Source organism: Notolepis coatsorum (genome assembly GCF_963971535.1).
Source record: "Notolepis coatsorum genome assembly, chromosome: 2".
Taxonomy (NCBI): Eukaryota; Metazoa; Chordata; class Actinopteri; order Aulopiformes; family Paralepididae; genus Notolepis; species Notolepis coatsorum.
The window spans coordinates 204,245,145-204,261,892 of record NC_140166.1 but is presented as its reverse complement, the minus strand read 5'-3'; positions in this window follow the sequence as shown (position 1 = coordinate 204,261,892).

Genomic DNA, 16,748 nt, shown 5'->3' with positions numbered 1-16,748 from the left:
TGACAACTTAAAAAAAATGTATTTATGGTTTGTCATCTAAAGGATTTATGATGATGACCTCATACCAATAGGGAGGTGTAGTGGTTACGTAATTTTAGTTTTTTCCTGTTCCACCCTCTGTTCCACTTAATGTATTTCCCCATTGATCATTTCTAAATCGGCTCGTTTTAGATAAATAAAGCATTAACGTTGGCATGGTGTACCTTTCTGTGCGTATTTATCCACAATATATAGCTCAACATGAAAATATTCGCAATTAATCGTAAAGGTAGCAAAATAACGTTCGCTGGGAAACTACACTGCTATTTGGTGCTGCTGAAGTGCTGACTGACGTCACCACAGCGTAGACGCCTGGCTTTAGTCACAGACCTAGGATCAGATTTCCCTTACATTCGATAAGCTTAACAATTCGTACAATGGGAAAATAACTGACCCTGAATCTGTGGCTAGTATCTCTCTGGTGATCATATCCATTTATCAGATGAAGCCAAACACCATTTTTTTAAAGATTTATTTTTTTAGCGTTTATCGCTTTTTGCTACTGGGCAGTCCAGTAGAGAGAGAGAGAGAGAGAGAGAGAGACGAAGAACGGGAGACAGAGTGGGGGGAAGACATTCGGCAAATTACGGCGGGTCGGGAATCGAACCCGGGTCGACCGTGCCGCGACGCAGCGCGCCCCAAGCCAAACACCATTTCTAAAAGCAAAAACCACGTTATCATTATTTGTATTCACTGCATATTAAATCACTGTAAATACTAATGTAAATCATTGTTTCGTTGTACATATTGTGTATAGTTTATAACGTTATTGTTTTTACGGCAGGCTCTACATGCCCCGATTTAAAATGGTTATCTCGTCTTTGTATACTTTTTAGAGATAAAAAAAAATGCAGCGCCTCCTACAGCTGTATTATCCTTAGATGCGATGAAGGCCTTTGACAGGTTGGAATGGTCTTATTTATGGGCAGTACTTAGAAGGATGGGGTTAGGAGATGGGTTCATTCATATGATCAAAGTACTATATACAGATCCATCGGGCCATGATTTTAACAGGTAAATTCTGCTCCCCACACTTCCCTGTGTCGCGCTCGTCCAGACAGGGTTGTCCTCTTAGTCCCGGACTATTTGCTCTATCCCTAGAACCTTTAGCACAGTACATAAGACAATCCCAGTCCATAGCGCCGATCTCAACTAAGGGCACACAGCATCACATTAGCTTATATGCAGACGATGTAATATTGTTCATGCAAAACCCTACCACCTCCCTACCTCATCTTCTCAAAGTAATAGATGATTTTGGCAATCTATCAGGATTTAAGATAAACTGGCCAAAATCGGCCTTCCTTCCACTTAATGTGACTGCGAAGGCTACCACCCTCCCAGCAAATATACCCATGGTAGAACACTTTAGATGTCTTGGAGTTGAAATATTCCCCACTATAAGCCAAACGGTGAAGTATAATTATTCCGGATTGCTAGATAGGATCACAAATGACTTCGGCAGGTGGTCAAAATAAAAAAAAACTCATTACAGGCCCGATCGTCAATAGTTAAGATGAATGTTTTACCCAGAATTAACTTCTTCAGCTTGATGTTGCCGTTACCCCCCCCCCCCCCCCCCCCCCCCGTTGGTTACTGGCAAAAATTACACTCCGCTGCATATACATTTATTTGGAACAACAAACGTCCACGAATAAAAAGATCCACTGCACAGAAATAAAGCCGACAGGGTTTAGCCTTTCCAGACTTCAACTATTACTTTAAAGCGTTCTCTTTAAGACCACTGATCACCTGGTTTGATTCTCAAGCATCGGTATCCTGGAGACCATTAGAGTAGAACATAGTGGCACCACATAGACTGCAGGATATAGTGTATGTAACGGATGGTACCGCGAAGCCCAGTCACGAAGAACTTCCGACGTTGAGAAGTGGCTGAGGCACGGTAGCGGTACCAGGAAGTGAAACTCACTCCCCAGAGGCATCCAAACTGAGCGCTTAGGGAGGAGTTCCTCTCTTGGCGCAGCGGTTTGTGTTGCTTCCCCCCGTGCGGACGCCCGGGGCTCGACTCCCACTCAAGGCGCGGTCGAAGTTTCGTGGCAGGTACTAGGTTAGACCAGTTACAGTGGTGCCGTGACCCGGATGCCTTGGGTGGTGTGAGTTCAGGGGGGGTGAATGTAACGGATGGTACCGCGAAGCCCAGTCACGAAGAACTTCCGACGTTGAGAAGTGGCTGAGGCACGGTAGCGGTACCAGGAAGTGAAACTCACTCCCCAGAGGCATCCAAACTGAGCGCTTAGGGAGGAGTTCCTCTCTTGGCGCAGCGGTTTGTGTTGCTTCCCCCCGTGCGGACGCCCGGGGTTCGACTCCCACTCAAGGCGCGGTCGAAGTTTCGTGGCAGGTACTAGGTTGTACCTGTTACATGTACACCAACTTATCAATTAACTTGAGATTTGGCCCTCTTATTACACATGTGATCCGGATATGGCGTGACACACAGAAAAAGTGTACTAACCTCCATAAATGGCACAGGCATTCTCCCCTATTTAATAACAATTTACTCCTTATTGCACAACAACCTATCAGATTTCCTAGATGGGAAAAGAAAGGCATACACACATTGGGGGATATCTTCGATGACCATGGTTTCCGCAGTTATCAAGATATATTTAACAAATTTAACCTCACCAGTTCCACTTATTTTTTCTATCTACAAATAAGAGCAGCTTTGAGGGCTCACGGAGTCCCATTAAATATTCCACTTGAGCACCACAGATTTCACAAATTATTTTATGACAAGGAGACATCGAGAGGCTTCGTCTCTGACTTTTATCGCCACTTACTTACGTCCTCATATGAGGTCCTTCCCCTAGACTCGGTTTGGAGGAAGGATATCCCAAACTTGGAAGTAGATTTTGATTGGGATGCAGTCTGGGCAAACGTTCGGCTATCATCACGCAACCCAGATCACCAACAGATTAATCTCAGAGAAGGGAAGGGGAAGAAAAGAGCGAGGAAGAGCGAGCAAGAGCACATGTATTGTATTTATTATTTTTATTTTTAATCTACATTCATTTTAACTTAATTACTGGACTGTCATTATTGTTATTATTATTTCTGTCATTGTCCTGTGATTTATCATTGATTATTACTGTTACTGTATTGTTTGTCTAGTTTCATGTTAAAAAAAAGGAAAATTAAAAACATTTGTAAAAAAAAAAAAAAAAAAAAAAGGAGAATATGCTATACAGCGTTATATATATCGTTCTTATTTACTTTTGTCCTCACAGACAAAGTATTCTGCCAGGGAACTTATGGACACGACAGTAGTAGTTATAAGGTTTTTGAGCTTGTAACGTTAGTTAGCTATCGTGGCATCAGCCGGCCGTGACGTGTAGCTAGCTAGCTTGCTTGCTAGCCGGCATGATGCATGCAGTGCACAGGTCTGAGAAGAGGACCTGCACATTTTACTCGGTCCCGAAACGCCTCTACATGCCCCGATTTAAAATGGTTAACAACAGTAGACATTGCTAACGTCTAGTACGTTTAGCGAGGTAACGGTAACGTTAGCTAGCTAGCTAGCTTGCTGGCCGTGACCTGGTTCAGGCGACAGCACTGAACAGGCTGCCTAGTGAACAACAGGCTGCCTACTGGTAATTGTTAGGGATGTTAGGGATGATCGCATTTTTTTGCTCCCGATCCGATCCCGATCATGTGATTTTGAGTATCTGGCACCGATCTTTCCCGATCCGATCTTTCACATTAGTAACCAATTTGACGCATTTGTCAGAAACTGGCGAAGCGAGACAAGCCCCTCTGTTGCCTCAATAGTCGAGCATGGCGGCTCACATTACATTCACCCTGAGCCCCTGAGAATGTGCTTCATACGAGAAATATTCAAAGTTTCAATCTGTTTGCACATTAGTATACATTCATAGTGTTCGACTTACGTAATGATTTGCTCCATTTAGGTCTGAAACGCAGACAATAATCCTCCGAATGTTGACGTTATCCAGGTGAACGTTAACTTCATTCAAGCGAGGCATTGCAATCAATACAGCTGTTTGGCAAAGCACCAGTCAACATAACGTGACGTATTAGATTGGTCGTGTTGAACGCAGCTCTGTTCTTTCCTCCACGCGGAACGTCTGCCTTGCAAACATTGCAACTGGCTATTGGACTGGCTTCGGTTTCAGTTTAAAAATGCTTCCAAACTTCTGACATTTTGTCTAGCTGCTCCGAGTCATCAGGTGGACCTGCCGGTGTTGAGGGAGCGACACGTTGTGAGGTCTGCTATTTTCGGCATACGTCACTGTCGTGCAACGGTGTAAATCAAAGGAAATGCGTTTGTTTTGGCAAATTCTTCTGCTCTGTGCGACAATAAATAAATGATGATATGTAATTTAAAACCAAAACTAAGTATTATGAGTTTAAGATGTGAACATGGTCATGTTTGTTGAATAAAATTAAAACATTTATAATTTTTTTACTCCCGATTCCCCCACCCCCCCCCCTTTTTTTTTACGACAAATTAAAAACCTTATAACTACTACTAATTTATTTCAACCACAAAAGCTTAACACATTCCCGCCCGACCACGGATAAATCCGTGTTTCGAATCCAACGGTTGAGGACCAACCAGGTTGTTTTGGCTTTTATTCCATTTTAATAACCTACTCGATGTCACCGAGCAGCACTGCAGAAGTACCCTACTCTTTGAATTCGAAAAAGTGTCTTACCGGCCAGATCCTCTTAGGGGCGCTATCTCGATAATGCAGTGTTCCCTGTGGCAGAAGTTGTCTTGTTTTTTCTGGAACTCCAATGTAGTTTTCTGCTAACATGAAGTGATGCCTATAGCCTGTAGCTTGGAATACGTTTTGGGACGCGGATTTCAGTGTGCAGTAAAGGAATATATCATCAGCAATACTATAAAGTATAGATTTAGCTCTACAAACAGCCCCACAGACTATGCAAGTCTATTATGAAATGCTGGCCGTCTAGAGTGATTTTAGACGGATCCAAGTGACCGCGAAAGTGTTAAACAATAATGTTAGTGGTAGAAGGGAACTCATTTTGTGCAAAAATGGAAAGCTTGCCAATGTTCATGCGGCAGAATTGTTACAATAGCCGATAATCCATTTTCCCAATGATGAATCTCTATACAGGTGGGACAACCAGTGACGTCAGACTACACCTCCCTATAGATCAGGGGTAGGCAACCTTAGGCACGCGTGCCTGCATAGGCACGCGGGGGCATTTGCATAGACACAGGGGGCAGCAGTAAAAAAAAAAAAAAAAAAAAAAAAAATATATATATATATTATATATATATATATATATTATATATATTTTGCACTGTTGTCGCATTTATCTTGTTGAAATCCTCCCACAGGTTCTTTTTACTACCACATATTTAATTGAGACCCTTTATTTGTTTATTTCAATTTAGCTGGAAATACATTGCTACATCATTCAGTAACATTTGCAGAGCCTTATAACAAAAACATTATTACGGTCACCACTGTGACCAGTGGGATTAATCAACTAATTTTATTATTTATTTTTCTATTTCATTGAACATTGCACATGTTAAAAGCCATATTCTTTACTCAAAATGTGAGTATTACCAAGTCAACTTGTGTTCTTAAAACAATGACAATAAACATAGTTTTATTAGGTTGAAATAATGAGGTTGTGTACTTATTTTTCTGGATTATTATGGATTGAAAACTGAAAACCTTAAAGGATAACTCCACTATTTTGGGAAATTAGCTTATTTAACATCTTCCCTGGAGTTAGACAAGAAGATGCATACCTTTTTTGTCTCTGTGCGTGCATTTTAGCTTTGGGAATAGATGCTCCGTTAGCATAGCTTAGCTGCATCACTGGAAGTGAGGCAGGACAGTAGCCTTACAGTGCCTTACAGTGTATTGCAAGGTCTGACATTGACCAAACTTGATATACATGACCTTGGTGGGCTCTAGGTCAACTCCTGAAAAGGGGGTCAATGTCAGACCTTGCAATCAAAAGTTAGGGGCGCACTGAAATTATGGCAAGGGTTATTAGCCCCCTAACTTTTGATTGCAAAGTCTGACATTGACCCCCTTTTCAGGAGTTGACCTAGAGCCCACCAAGGTCATGCATATCAAGTTTGGTCAATGTCAGACCTTGCAATACACTGTAAGGCACTGTAAGGCACTGTAAGGCTACTGTCCTGCCTCACTTCCAGTGATGAAGCTAAGCTATGCTAACGGAGCATCTATTCCCAAAGCTAAAATGCACACACAGAGACAAAAAAGGTATGCATCTTCTTGTCTATCTCCAGGGAAGATGTTAAATAAGCTAATTTCCCAAAATAGTGGAGTTATCCTTTAATGCACAGTAACTGAACTCAATATTTTTAAGTTCTGGTAACTTATTATTATATATATTTTTACAGTGTAGTCTTGCGATCAATCAAAACTTATTTACACGATATACCTCACATTCACCCTCCATTCACATCCTGGTGTTCTCCTGGTGTTCTCCATTAGGCCTGTAGGTGGAGCTATGACAGCCCACGTACAGTACACACACCGATGGTGTGTGATGTGTCCAAAAATGAATGGGCAAATGTGAGTGAAATGGTCGCACTGTATGCAGCTGTTTGTCTGCATCGCATTCCCCCCTCCCCCCCCCCAACTCAGATTTAGGGTTGATACAACCATCATAATAATATTGTTAATAATAACGATAATGATGTAATAATGTAAAAATTATCATTAAAAATACCTGATTATGAGAAAAAATATTTACGATGCATGGAATATTGTTGAGGCACACTAGTTACAACTATATTTCAAACAGGCACTCCATGTCAAAAAGGTTGCTGACCCCTGCTATAGATGAAGCTTCTGGCTTTAATATTTGTTAAAGCCAGTGTTGGGGAAGCTACTCTGAGAGCATAGTTTTAGAAGCTTCCAATGACGTCATACTGGAAGAGGTTGAACTGCAGCAAAGCTACCCTGGAGAGAAATGTACTTTGGTAACTAAAGTTATATACATACATACAGGTACAGTATATAATATATAAAAGTATCTGCAATGCAATACAAAATTATAACATATAAAGGCTAACAAGATGAAGTGACATGAAGATCAATTGAAAGTCTCTCTTTAACACATTCCCAGCCAGCCATTAGACAGGCCCCTCTACGAAGGCCACCTTTCCATTACAAACGTTCACTGTGCATCACGTTGTTTGTAGAGCTAAATCTATATTTTATATTATAGCTATGGATCCAATGTCATTGTCAATTGACAGTATGAACCTTCCGTTCAATATGCCATAAAGAATTTTTTTTTTCATCAATACGTTCCCGTTTTATACAGTGGTGAATATGAGTGTTATTTCGGAATGATCTGGGATAATTCCTGCAAAGCTATTTATAAGGCGCTAAGCTAATAACGTTAAATTGATTGGCGTTTCGTCCCTACACAAGCTAGAGTTAAAAATGCATATGATCGGTATTATGCTCCATCATGAATGCATGAAAGGGGGGGGGGGGGGGAGTCGTTTCTGATTATTGATTACCAGTAACGGCATTAGTATTGAATGCTAAAAACGCTGATCAGCTGGATCGGTATGAAAACATTGCACAATCAAGCCAGAAGTTATGTCAGATAGTCCTTACCTGTTATCGGGAGTATTCCAAAAATAATATTCCAATAGTTTGATCGCCATCTGGTACATCCAATGTCGATTAGGGCCACGGCATAATCAATCACAGCATATGCATCGGATGTCCCGTAGACGTTTGGATGCGACCGATTGAACCTATAGCCTTGCCGTCTAGTGAAAATCTGCACCCGGAGACCTTACAGTGTAACACAAGGGTCTGGAACAGGGTTTACTGCAGCTCGATACCACCACCTGGGAGAATATGGCCGGCACATTCGGACTCCCAATATGCCTTTTCCAGCCAAAATACAGCTCTGTGACAGTGAATAGGATATTAAAATCGAATAAAAGAAAAAACGAGTTTAAAACGTATATATACGTGATTGGCCGTCAAGCGCTGGCTCCCAATCACGTATATATATTATATATATATGATTGGCCGGGAATGTGTTAATAGCTGTCTGCCAGTCAAAAATGGTAAATGGTGCATTAATATAACAGCTTTCATCCAAAGCGCTTTACAATTTGCAACATTTGACCCATTCACTCACACACCGACGGCGGAGGCAACCATGCAAGGTGCCAACCTGCTCATCGGGAGCAGTTAGAGGTTAACACATTGAGTGCCACGCCCCTTCCGGGAAGTGACCACTTCCGTGCCGCCCATTAACCCCATGTAAACGTAGTTGTAGTTTGTAGAACTAAACCTATATTTTATAGTATCGCTATGGGTCTAATAACGCCCTCAAGTCTCATTGAGCTACTTCTGGTCAACGTGCAAAAAACTGATTCTTTTTTCATCCGTACATTTCCGTTTTATACCGTTTTGAATATGAACATAGTCCGGCCGCTTCTGAGCAATTCCAGGGAAAAGTGTGTAATTCAATAAACACGTTGTCATTCTTCGCCTGATTATCGGATCTTCCTGAAATCAATGCTAGATCATCACTATTATCCTTTGTGGTGCACGCATGCAATGTGGTTTAGACCGGCCACTCCGACAGGCTGCGTGGGATGAGCGGGAATTGAACCAGGAACCTCCAGATTACCAGACGACTGCTCTACCTTTTGAAGTGCAAAAGATGTAAACTTGTTTTTATTATGCACATGTTAATTTAAAACCTGTTTATCTTGAACTGTCACGTTTTTGGACCATTCACTAACATTACCATCACAATGGTCTTATCTGTCAGTTTAGTGGTCAGAGCAGAATATCTCTGCTCTGACCATCTGGTCGAAAGGGCCCTCCAGGACAGGTGTTACGGAAGGCATAATCAAGCGGAGTGTCTACACATGTGTTAAATGTGTTATCCTACATACACAATAAAGCTAGCTAGCGGACTGAATAAAACACGTCTACACAGGACTGTGTCGGAGGTAAGAAGAGAACGTTTATTGTGGTCAAATATATATATATATAATAATGTAATTCCTTTATTTTCTATTGGCCTCCAGCCAAAACTGTAGTTCCAGTAGTTAACTCCACCTCAATTGAATTTGAATTTAGTTGAAGTACTAGCAAGCTACTACAAAATGTAATTAAACAAAAACTAGACCTGTTTTGAAACTACTCCCCATCACTGATTAAAGCTACAATAACTATTTTCTGACGATTAACACATTGGGCACCAGACCCGAGATATCCCCGGTTAACTCGCCAGCGGTTGAGCGCCAGACCCGAGATTTCTCGGGTTTTGATCCTTTTCCTCTGATCCCCGTTCTAAATCATCATCCGGATCATTCTAGCCGTCCCTGGGTCGTTTGTATATGTTTGAATTGCAATGCCTGATCGACTATCACCAGGTGGCAGTATCGTCTGTGTCTGAACTGGAATGGCTTGGTGTTGATACACGTCTTCCTTTTTTCTTTGGTAGGGGCTCCTCCTCCTGCTTGAACAGAGATTCACATTGATCGCCTCGAAATTCCGTTGCCTAAGCGTATTTTACCATCGAAACGTGTATAGACATATACACTGGTGGTAATCGCGATGGTGATGCGATAACTTGGAATTATTCTTTTTGGAATACCTCTATGTCTATTATACCGAACCTGAAAGGTGTTTTTCTAACGATCACAGACGTAAAACATGCTCGGCAAACACGATCACAGTTTTGAGTTAAAACGATTGATTTGGGAGTATTGCGGGGTTTAGGGAATCAACCAGAACGATTCGGGCTTATTGCATATAATGCGTTTTATCTCGTGATCTATGAAAAAAGACTGGATTATCTTGGAAATGCGCAATGTTTAGCGTGTAATAAACTTTCAAACTACAGTGTGTAGAAACAAAAAGAAAATCTGTGTTGCACTACAAGTAATGTCTGTCAAATGAGCCACACCATTGTCTCCACAGCTATAATACAGAACACACACACAGTGTTGCAAACATAGTGAAACACTGCGGAGACGACTATCAAGCTGGCCATCTAGTGGTAGAGATAACCGCTAAGCGTGGTGCTGAAAGTGTTAAAGGGCCACAAGTCGTCACTTCTATAAACAAACACTATTTTCTGACAATTAAAGGGCCACAAGTCTCCACTTCTATAAACAAACACCCAAAATGAAAGCCTCATCAGTATCAACATAAAAACATCTTACTGGCACAAACCTGTTGTAACTTGAAACATTGTTTTGTGCATAGATATTTCAACTACAATTACATATCATTTTCTCTTGGGCATTTCCTGGTTGCTAAACAACCATGTAATTAAGAGATTTGTTGAAAGAAATACTTTCTAAATGCATAGGTTTGTAAAATAGGTGGAGCTAATCACAGGCTGGGTTTTGTCAACAAAGAAAATAAATGATGTAATAACAACAGACTGGCCGCTAGTAGCGCAGAGTTGTTTGAGTAGGACACCATGACTCAATGAGACCTTCTGATAGCAGGGTAGATTGAGTAGAGACACCATGACTCAATGAGACCTTCTGATAGCAGGGTAGATTGAGTAGAGACACCATGACTCAATGAGACCATCTGATAGCAGGGTAGATTGAGTAGAGACACCATGACTGAATGAGACCTTCTGATAGCAGGGTAGATTGAGTAGAGACACCATGACTCAATGAGACCATCTGATAGCAGGGTAGATTGAGTAGAGACACCATGACTCAATGAGACCTCCTGATAGCAGGGTAGATTGAGTAGAGACACCATGATTCAATGAAACCTCCTGATGGAAGGGTTGTTTGAGTAGGACACCATGACTCAATGAGACATTATGATAGCAGGGTAGATTGAGTAGAGACACCATGACTCAATGAGACCTCCTGGTGGAAGGTAGTCATAAAAATTGACAGAAAAATACTGTTATTGCAGCTTTAAGATATGCCAGTAAGTTGTAATCAACATCCAGGATATTAATCTTGAACTGTCACGTTTTTGGACCATTCACTAACATTACCATCACAATGGTCTTATCTGTCAGTTTAGTGGTCAGAGCAGAATATCTCTGCTCTGACCATCTGGTCGAAAGGGCCCTCCAGGACAGGTGTTACGGAAGGCATAATCAAGCGGAGTGTCTACACATGTGTTAAATGTGTTAGCCTACATACACAATAAAGCTAGCTAGCGGACTGAATAAAACACGTCTACACAGGACTGTCGGAGGTAAGAAGAGAACGTTTATTGTGGTAAAATATATATATATATATAATAATGTAATTCCTTTATTTTCTATTGGCCTCCAGCCAAAACTGTAGTTCCAGTAGTTAACTCCACCTCAATTGAATTTGAATTTAGTTGAACTACTAGCAAGCTACTACAAAATGTAATTAAACCAAAACTAGACCTGTTTTGAAACTACTCCCCATCACTGATTAAAGCTACAATAACTATTTTCTGACGATTAACACATTGGGCACCAGACCCGAGATATCCCCGGTTAACTCGCCAGCGGTTGAGCGCCAGACCCGAGATTTCTCGGGTTTTGATCCTTTTCCTCTGATCCCCGTTCTAAATCATCATCCGGATCATTCTAGCCGTCCCTGGGTCGTTTGTATATGTTTGAATTGCAATGCCTGATCGACTATCACCAGGTGGCAGTATCGTCTGTGTCTGAACTGGAATGGCTTGGTGTTGATACACGTCTTCCTTTTTTCTTTGGTAGGGGCTCCTCCTCCTGCTTGAACAGAGATTCACATTGATCGCCTCGAAATTCCGTTGCCTAAGCGTATTTTACCATCGAAACGTGTATAGACATATACACTGGTGGTAATCGCGATGGTGATGCGATAACTTGGAATTATTCTTTTTGGAATACCTCTATGTCTATTATACCGAACCTGAAAGGTGTTTTTCTAACGATCACAGACGTAAAACATGCTCGGCAAACACGATCACAGTTTTGAGTTAAAACGATTGATTTGGGAGTATTGCAGGGTTTAGGGAATCAACCAGAACGATTCGGGCTTATTGCATATAATGCGTTTTATCTCGTGATCTATGAAAAAAGACTGGATTATCTTGGAAATGTGCAATGTTTAGCGTGTAATAAACTACAAACTACAGTGTGTAGAAACAAAAAGAAAATCCGTGTTGCACTACAAGTAATGTCTGTCAAATGAGCCACACCATTGTCTCCACAGCTATAATACAGAACACACACACAGCGTTGCAAACATAGTGAAACACTGCGGAGACGACTATCAAGCTGGCCATCTAGTGGTAGAGATAACCGCTAAGCGTGGTGCTGAAAGTGTTAAAGGGCCACAAGTCGTCACTTCTATAAACAAACACTATTTTCTGACAATTAAAGGGCCACAAGTCTCCACTTCTATAAACAAACACCCAAAATGAAAGCCTCATCAGTATCAACATAAAAACATCTTACTGGCACAAACTTGTTGTAACTTGAAACATTGTTTTGTGCATAGATATTTCAACTACAATTACATATAATTTTCTCTTGGGCATTTCCTGGTTGCTAAACAACCATGTAATTAAGAGATTTGTTGAAAGAAATACTTTCTAAATGCATAGGTTTGTAAAATAGGTGGAGCTAATCACAGGCTGGGTTTTGTCAACAAAGAAAATAAATGATGTAATAACAACAGACTGGCCGCTAGTAGCGCAGAGTTGTTTGAGTAGGACACCATGACTCAATGAGACCTTCTGATAGCAGGGTAGATTGAGTAGAGACACCATGACTCAATGAGACCATCTGATAGCAGGGTAGATTGAGTAGAGACACCATGACTCAATGAGACCTTCTGATAGCAGGGTTGTTAGAGTAGGACACCATGACTCAATGAGACCTTCTGATAGCAGGGTAGATTGAGTAGAGACACCATGACTCAATGAGACATTATGATAGCAGGGTAGATTGAGTAGAGACACCATGACTCAATGAGACATTATGATAGCAGGGTAGATTGAGTAGAGACACCATGACTCAATGAGACCTCCTGATAGCAGGGTAGATTGAGTAGAGACACCATGATTCAATGAAACCTCCTGATGGAAGGGTTGTTTGAGTAGGACACCATGACTCAATGAGACCTTCTGATAGCAGGGTTGTTCGAGTAGGACACCATGACTCAATGAGACCTTCTGATAGCAGGGTAGATTGAGTAGAGACACCATGACTCAATGAGACATTATGATAGCAGGGTAGATTGAGTAGAGACACCATGACTCAATGAGACATTATGATAGCAGGGTAGATTGAGTAGAGACACCATGACTCAGTGAGACATTATGATAGCAGGGTAGATTGAGTAGAGACACCATGACTCAATGAGACCTCCTGGTGGAAGGTAGTCATAAAAATTGACAGAAAAATACTGTTATTGCAGCTTTAAGATATGCCAGTAAGTTGTAATCAACTTCCAGGATATTAATCTTGAAGGTTTATATTTATCATTATATATCCGTCTGAAATATATTTTTTCTCTTTATTGTGCTCCAATCATCTCACAGCTGAGAAGCCTACTATAGGGCTCCCACGCAGTTTGCACTCATGCGTCCTCCACCAATGGAGACTTCAGGAGGTGGTTTAAGCGGCTTGTTTTCTGTCCTTAAGGCATGGACATCAGTGCCATGAAGGAAACGAGGAGATATCCTAGTGTAAGAGAGGAGATTTGGGATGCAGCCCATGGAATATCTGCCACTGATGTCATAATTTCACAGAGGGTCCCCCAACATAAAATATAAGCCGATAATGATCAATGTTCTGAATACAGTTATCAACAATACAGAACACTGGTCTCTGGATCTCAGCAAATAATTAGATGACATTGTCCAAAACTGATCTGACACTAAGAGTGCGCAATAAGTTAAGCTATTGCAATTATTCTATGCAACAAATAAGGAGCAACACTATTTATTCTCCTGAATTGAAACTACAATCTATCTTAAGATAAGATAAGATGTATCCTGGATTCCTGATCAATCCCTTTGGGGAAATGCAGGGGTCATAGCAGAACAGGGGAGGTACAGGCATTGTAATAGAAATACAAATATAAATAGTAAATGGACTGCATTTATATAGTGTTTTTATCCAAAGCGCTTTACAACTTATGCCTCACATTCACTCAGATATTCACACACTGATGCCAACCTGCAGGAGCAGTTAAGGGGTTAAGTGTCTTGCTCAAGCACACTGCGGCCGGCGCACTGCCAGGAGGAACCGGATGTGAACCGGGAACCTTCTGATTACCAGACGACCGCTCTTACCTCCTGAGCCACTGTCCCCCCCCCCCATGTAAGAATGAAAGGTGTGGTAGATAATAAAGAACAAGATAAGATATGAAATAAAAATAAAGATAAGAGTCTGATCTGCTGGACAGGTGAGTCATATGTTACTCTATCGATAATAATAACAACGCAATGCGTGTATGTACAGCCGCTCCTTGGTATAATATACAGATTCTATCATAAGTCAACCCCATGTACAGTAGCTAACCTACTCTGTACAATGGGCAATACTCCATACTGAGTCTTAGCCTACCCTGGTATAAATCAACAGATATATCATATATTATTTTCTACTTTTAGCAGGTAGTTCTTACCAAGGCCACTTCTGGCTATGATCAGAAACGGTGCCAATAGATTAAACGTAATTAAAAAGTCACTGTCTTTCAGTGACTTGCTCCTGTTGTACAAGCTTAGACGGAGCACCTGGTGATTGCCTCGGCATGCATGCCAGGGTGACTCCCAGTGAAGCCTCAGGACTACCGCTCCAAACCAGTCTGATGTCATTCCTGCATCAGGCACAGCACACAGTGCCCTTGGCCAAACGGCCTGCCTATTCTAACTCCCAGTGATGGGAATGTCTTCTCCGCCCCCCTCCTTTCTAAAATCACAATCTCAACCCACGTGATTGAGAACTGGGCAGGGTCAAATCCCTACAATAGAGCTGGATGACACACCGCTTGTGGGGCTCTAAGCACCAAAGAAAATACTTTTGAAAAACTCAAAAGCACCGTCTCGTTCCAGAAATCATGACAGACTGGCCGCTAGTAGCACAGGGTTGTTTGAGTAGGACACCATGACTCAATGAGACCTTCTGATAGCAGGGTAGATTGAGTAGAGACACCATGACTCAATGAGACCTTGTCTCTTTCCAGAATGATCATGATAATACTCAAACCTTGTTCTGAGCAGTTTCATGTAGGAGCTATTTTCTACCGAAGTACAACGCCCTTCAGTAGAAAAAATTTTTAAAACAAGGTTTGCGTTTATATTGAGTAACCGGGCCATGATTTCTGGAAAGAGACATTGCTTCTGAGTTTTTCAAATGCATTTTTGGCCCTTTGAGCGCCACAAGCTGAGTGCCATTCAGCTCCATTGTTTTGAAGTGACGGTAGATATCTCTATAGAAGATATCTCCAAAACTAAGCAAATCACACCACAACCATCTAGATCAGGGGTCTCAAACTCAATTGCGGCCCGCTGGATGATATTTTGTGGCCCCCTACTTGACATCAAAGTAAAAAATATATATATATTTATTAACATTTTAGATTTTTTTTTATAATGTTGTGGGACTTGTACAGCACTTTGTTCAACTTTGTCAGTGCTGTAAAGTTTTAACCTTTTTAAATCTTAGACAAACAAAACACTTTGCTTTCATGAAATATTGTAAGCCGTCATTTGAGGCTTTATAAAAGCAGCACAATGAACACAAATCTGTCAATGCCGAGTCCGACCTCATCTTAAATAACAAACAGCATTGCTTCTTGTAGTTAACAAAGAGGCAGAGTTGATTTAGCAAAAAAAAATGAAAAAATAAGAAATCATATATATTTATGTATAATATTTGCTGTGGCCCAGCCTCACCCAGACTCTACCTCCAGCGGCCCCCAGGTAAATTGAGTTTGAGACCCCTGAGAGATGGATAGATAGCACTCTGACTGGGTAAGGAGGCAAATATGTTTTCTTTGGTAGTGAACTGACCCTTTAAATGGGATTTCAATGTAGTTGTTTTGTCATGGGTATGTGACATTACATGTAGTTGTTTTGTTGTGGGGGGGGGTACGTTACATCACATGTAGTTGTTTTGTTGTGGGGTATGTGACATTACATGTAGTTGTTTTGTTGGGAGGTATGTGACATTACATGTACTGTAGTTGTTTTGTTGTGAGGTATGTGACATTACACATAGTTGTTTTGTTGTGAGGTATGTCACATTACACATAGTTGTTTTGTTGTGAGGTATGTGACATTACATGTTGGTGTTTTGTTGTGAGGTATGTATGAGATTACATGTAGTTGTTTTGTTGTGAGGTATGTATGACATTACATGTAGTTGTTTTGTTGTGAGGTATGTGACATTACATGTAGGTGTTTTGTTGTGAGGTATGTATGACATTACATGTAGTTGTTTTGTTGTGAGGAAGAACACCTACGGGAGACTGCAATTCAAAACTGGCCCCTACAAATGTCCTAACCCAGTTGTACAATAAAGACCAAGCATGGCTTTGTCAGTATTCCAATGTACAGCCCCACCCAACCCCACCCCACCTACCCAACCTCCTCCAATGTACAGTTTCTATGTCAAATGTATGTCAGTATTCCAATGTACAGTGTCCCCCCCCCCTACCCAACACCCCCCCCCCACCTCCAATGTACAGCCCCACCCCACCTACC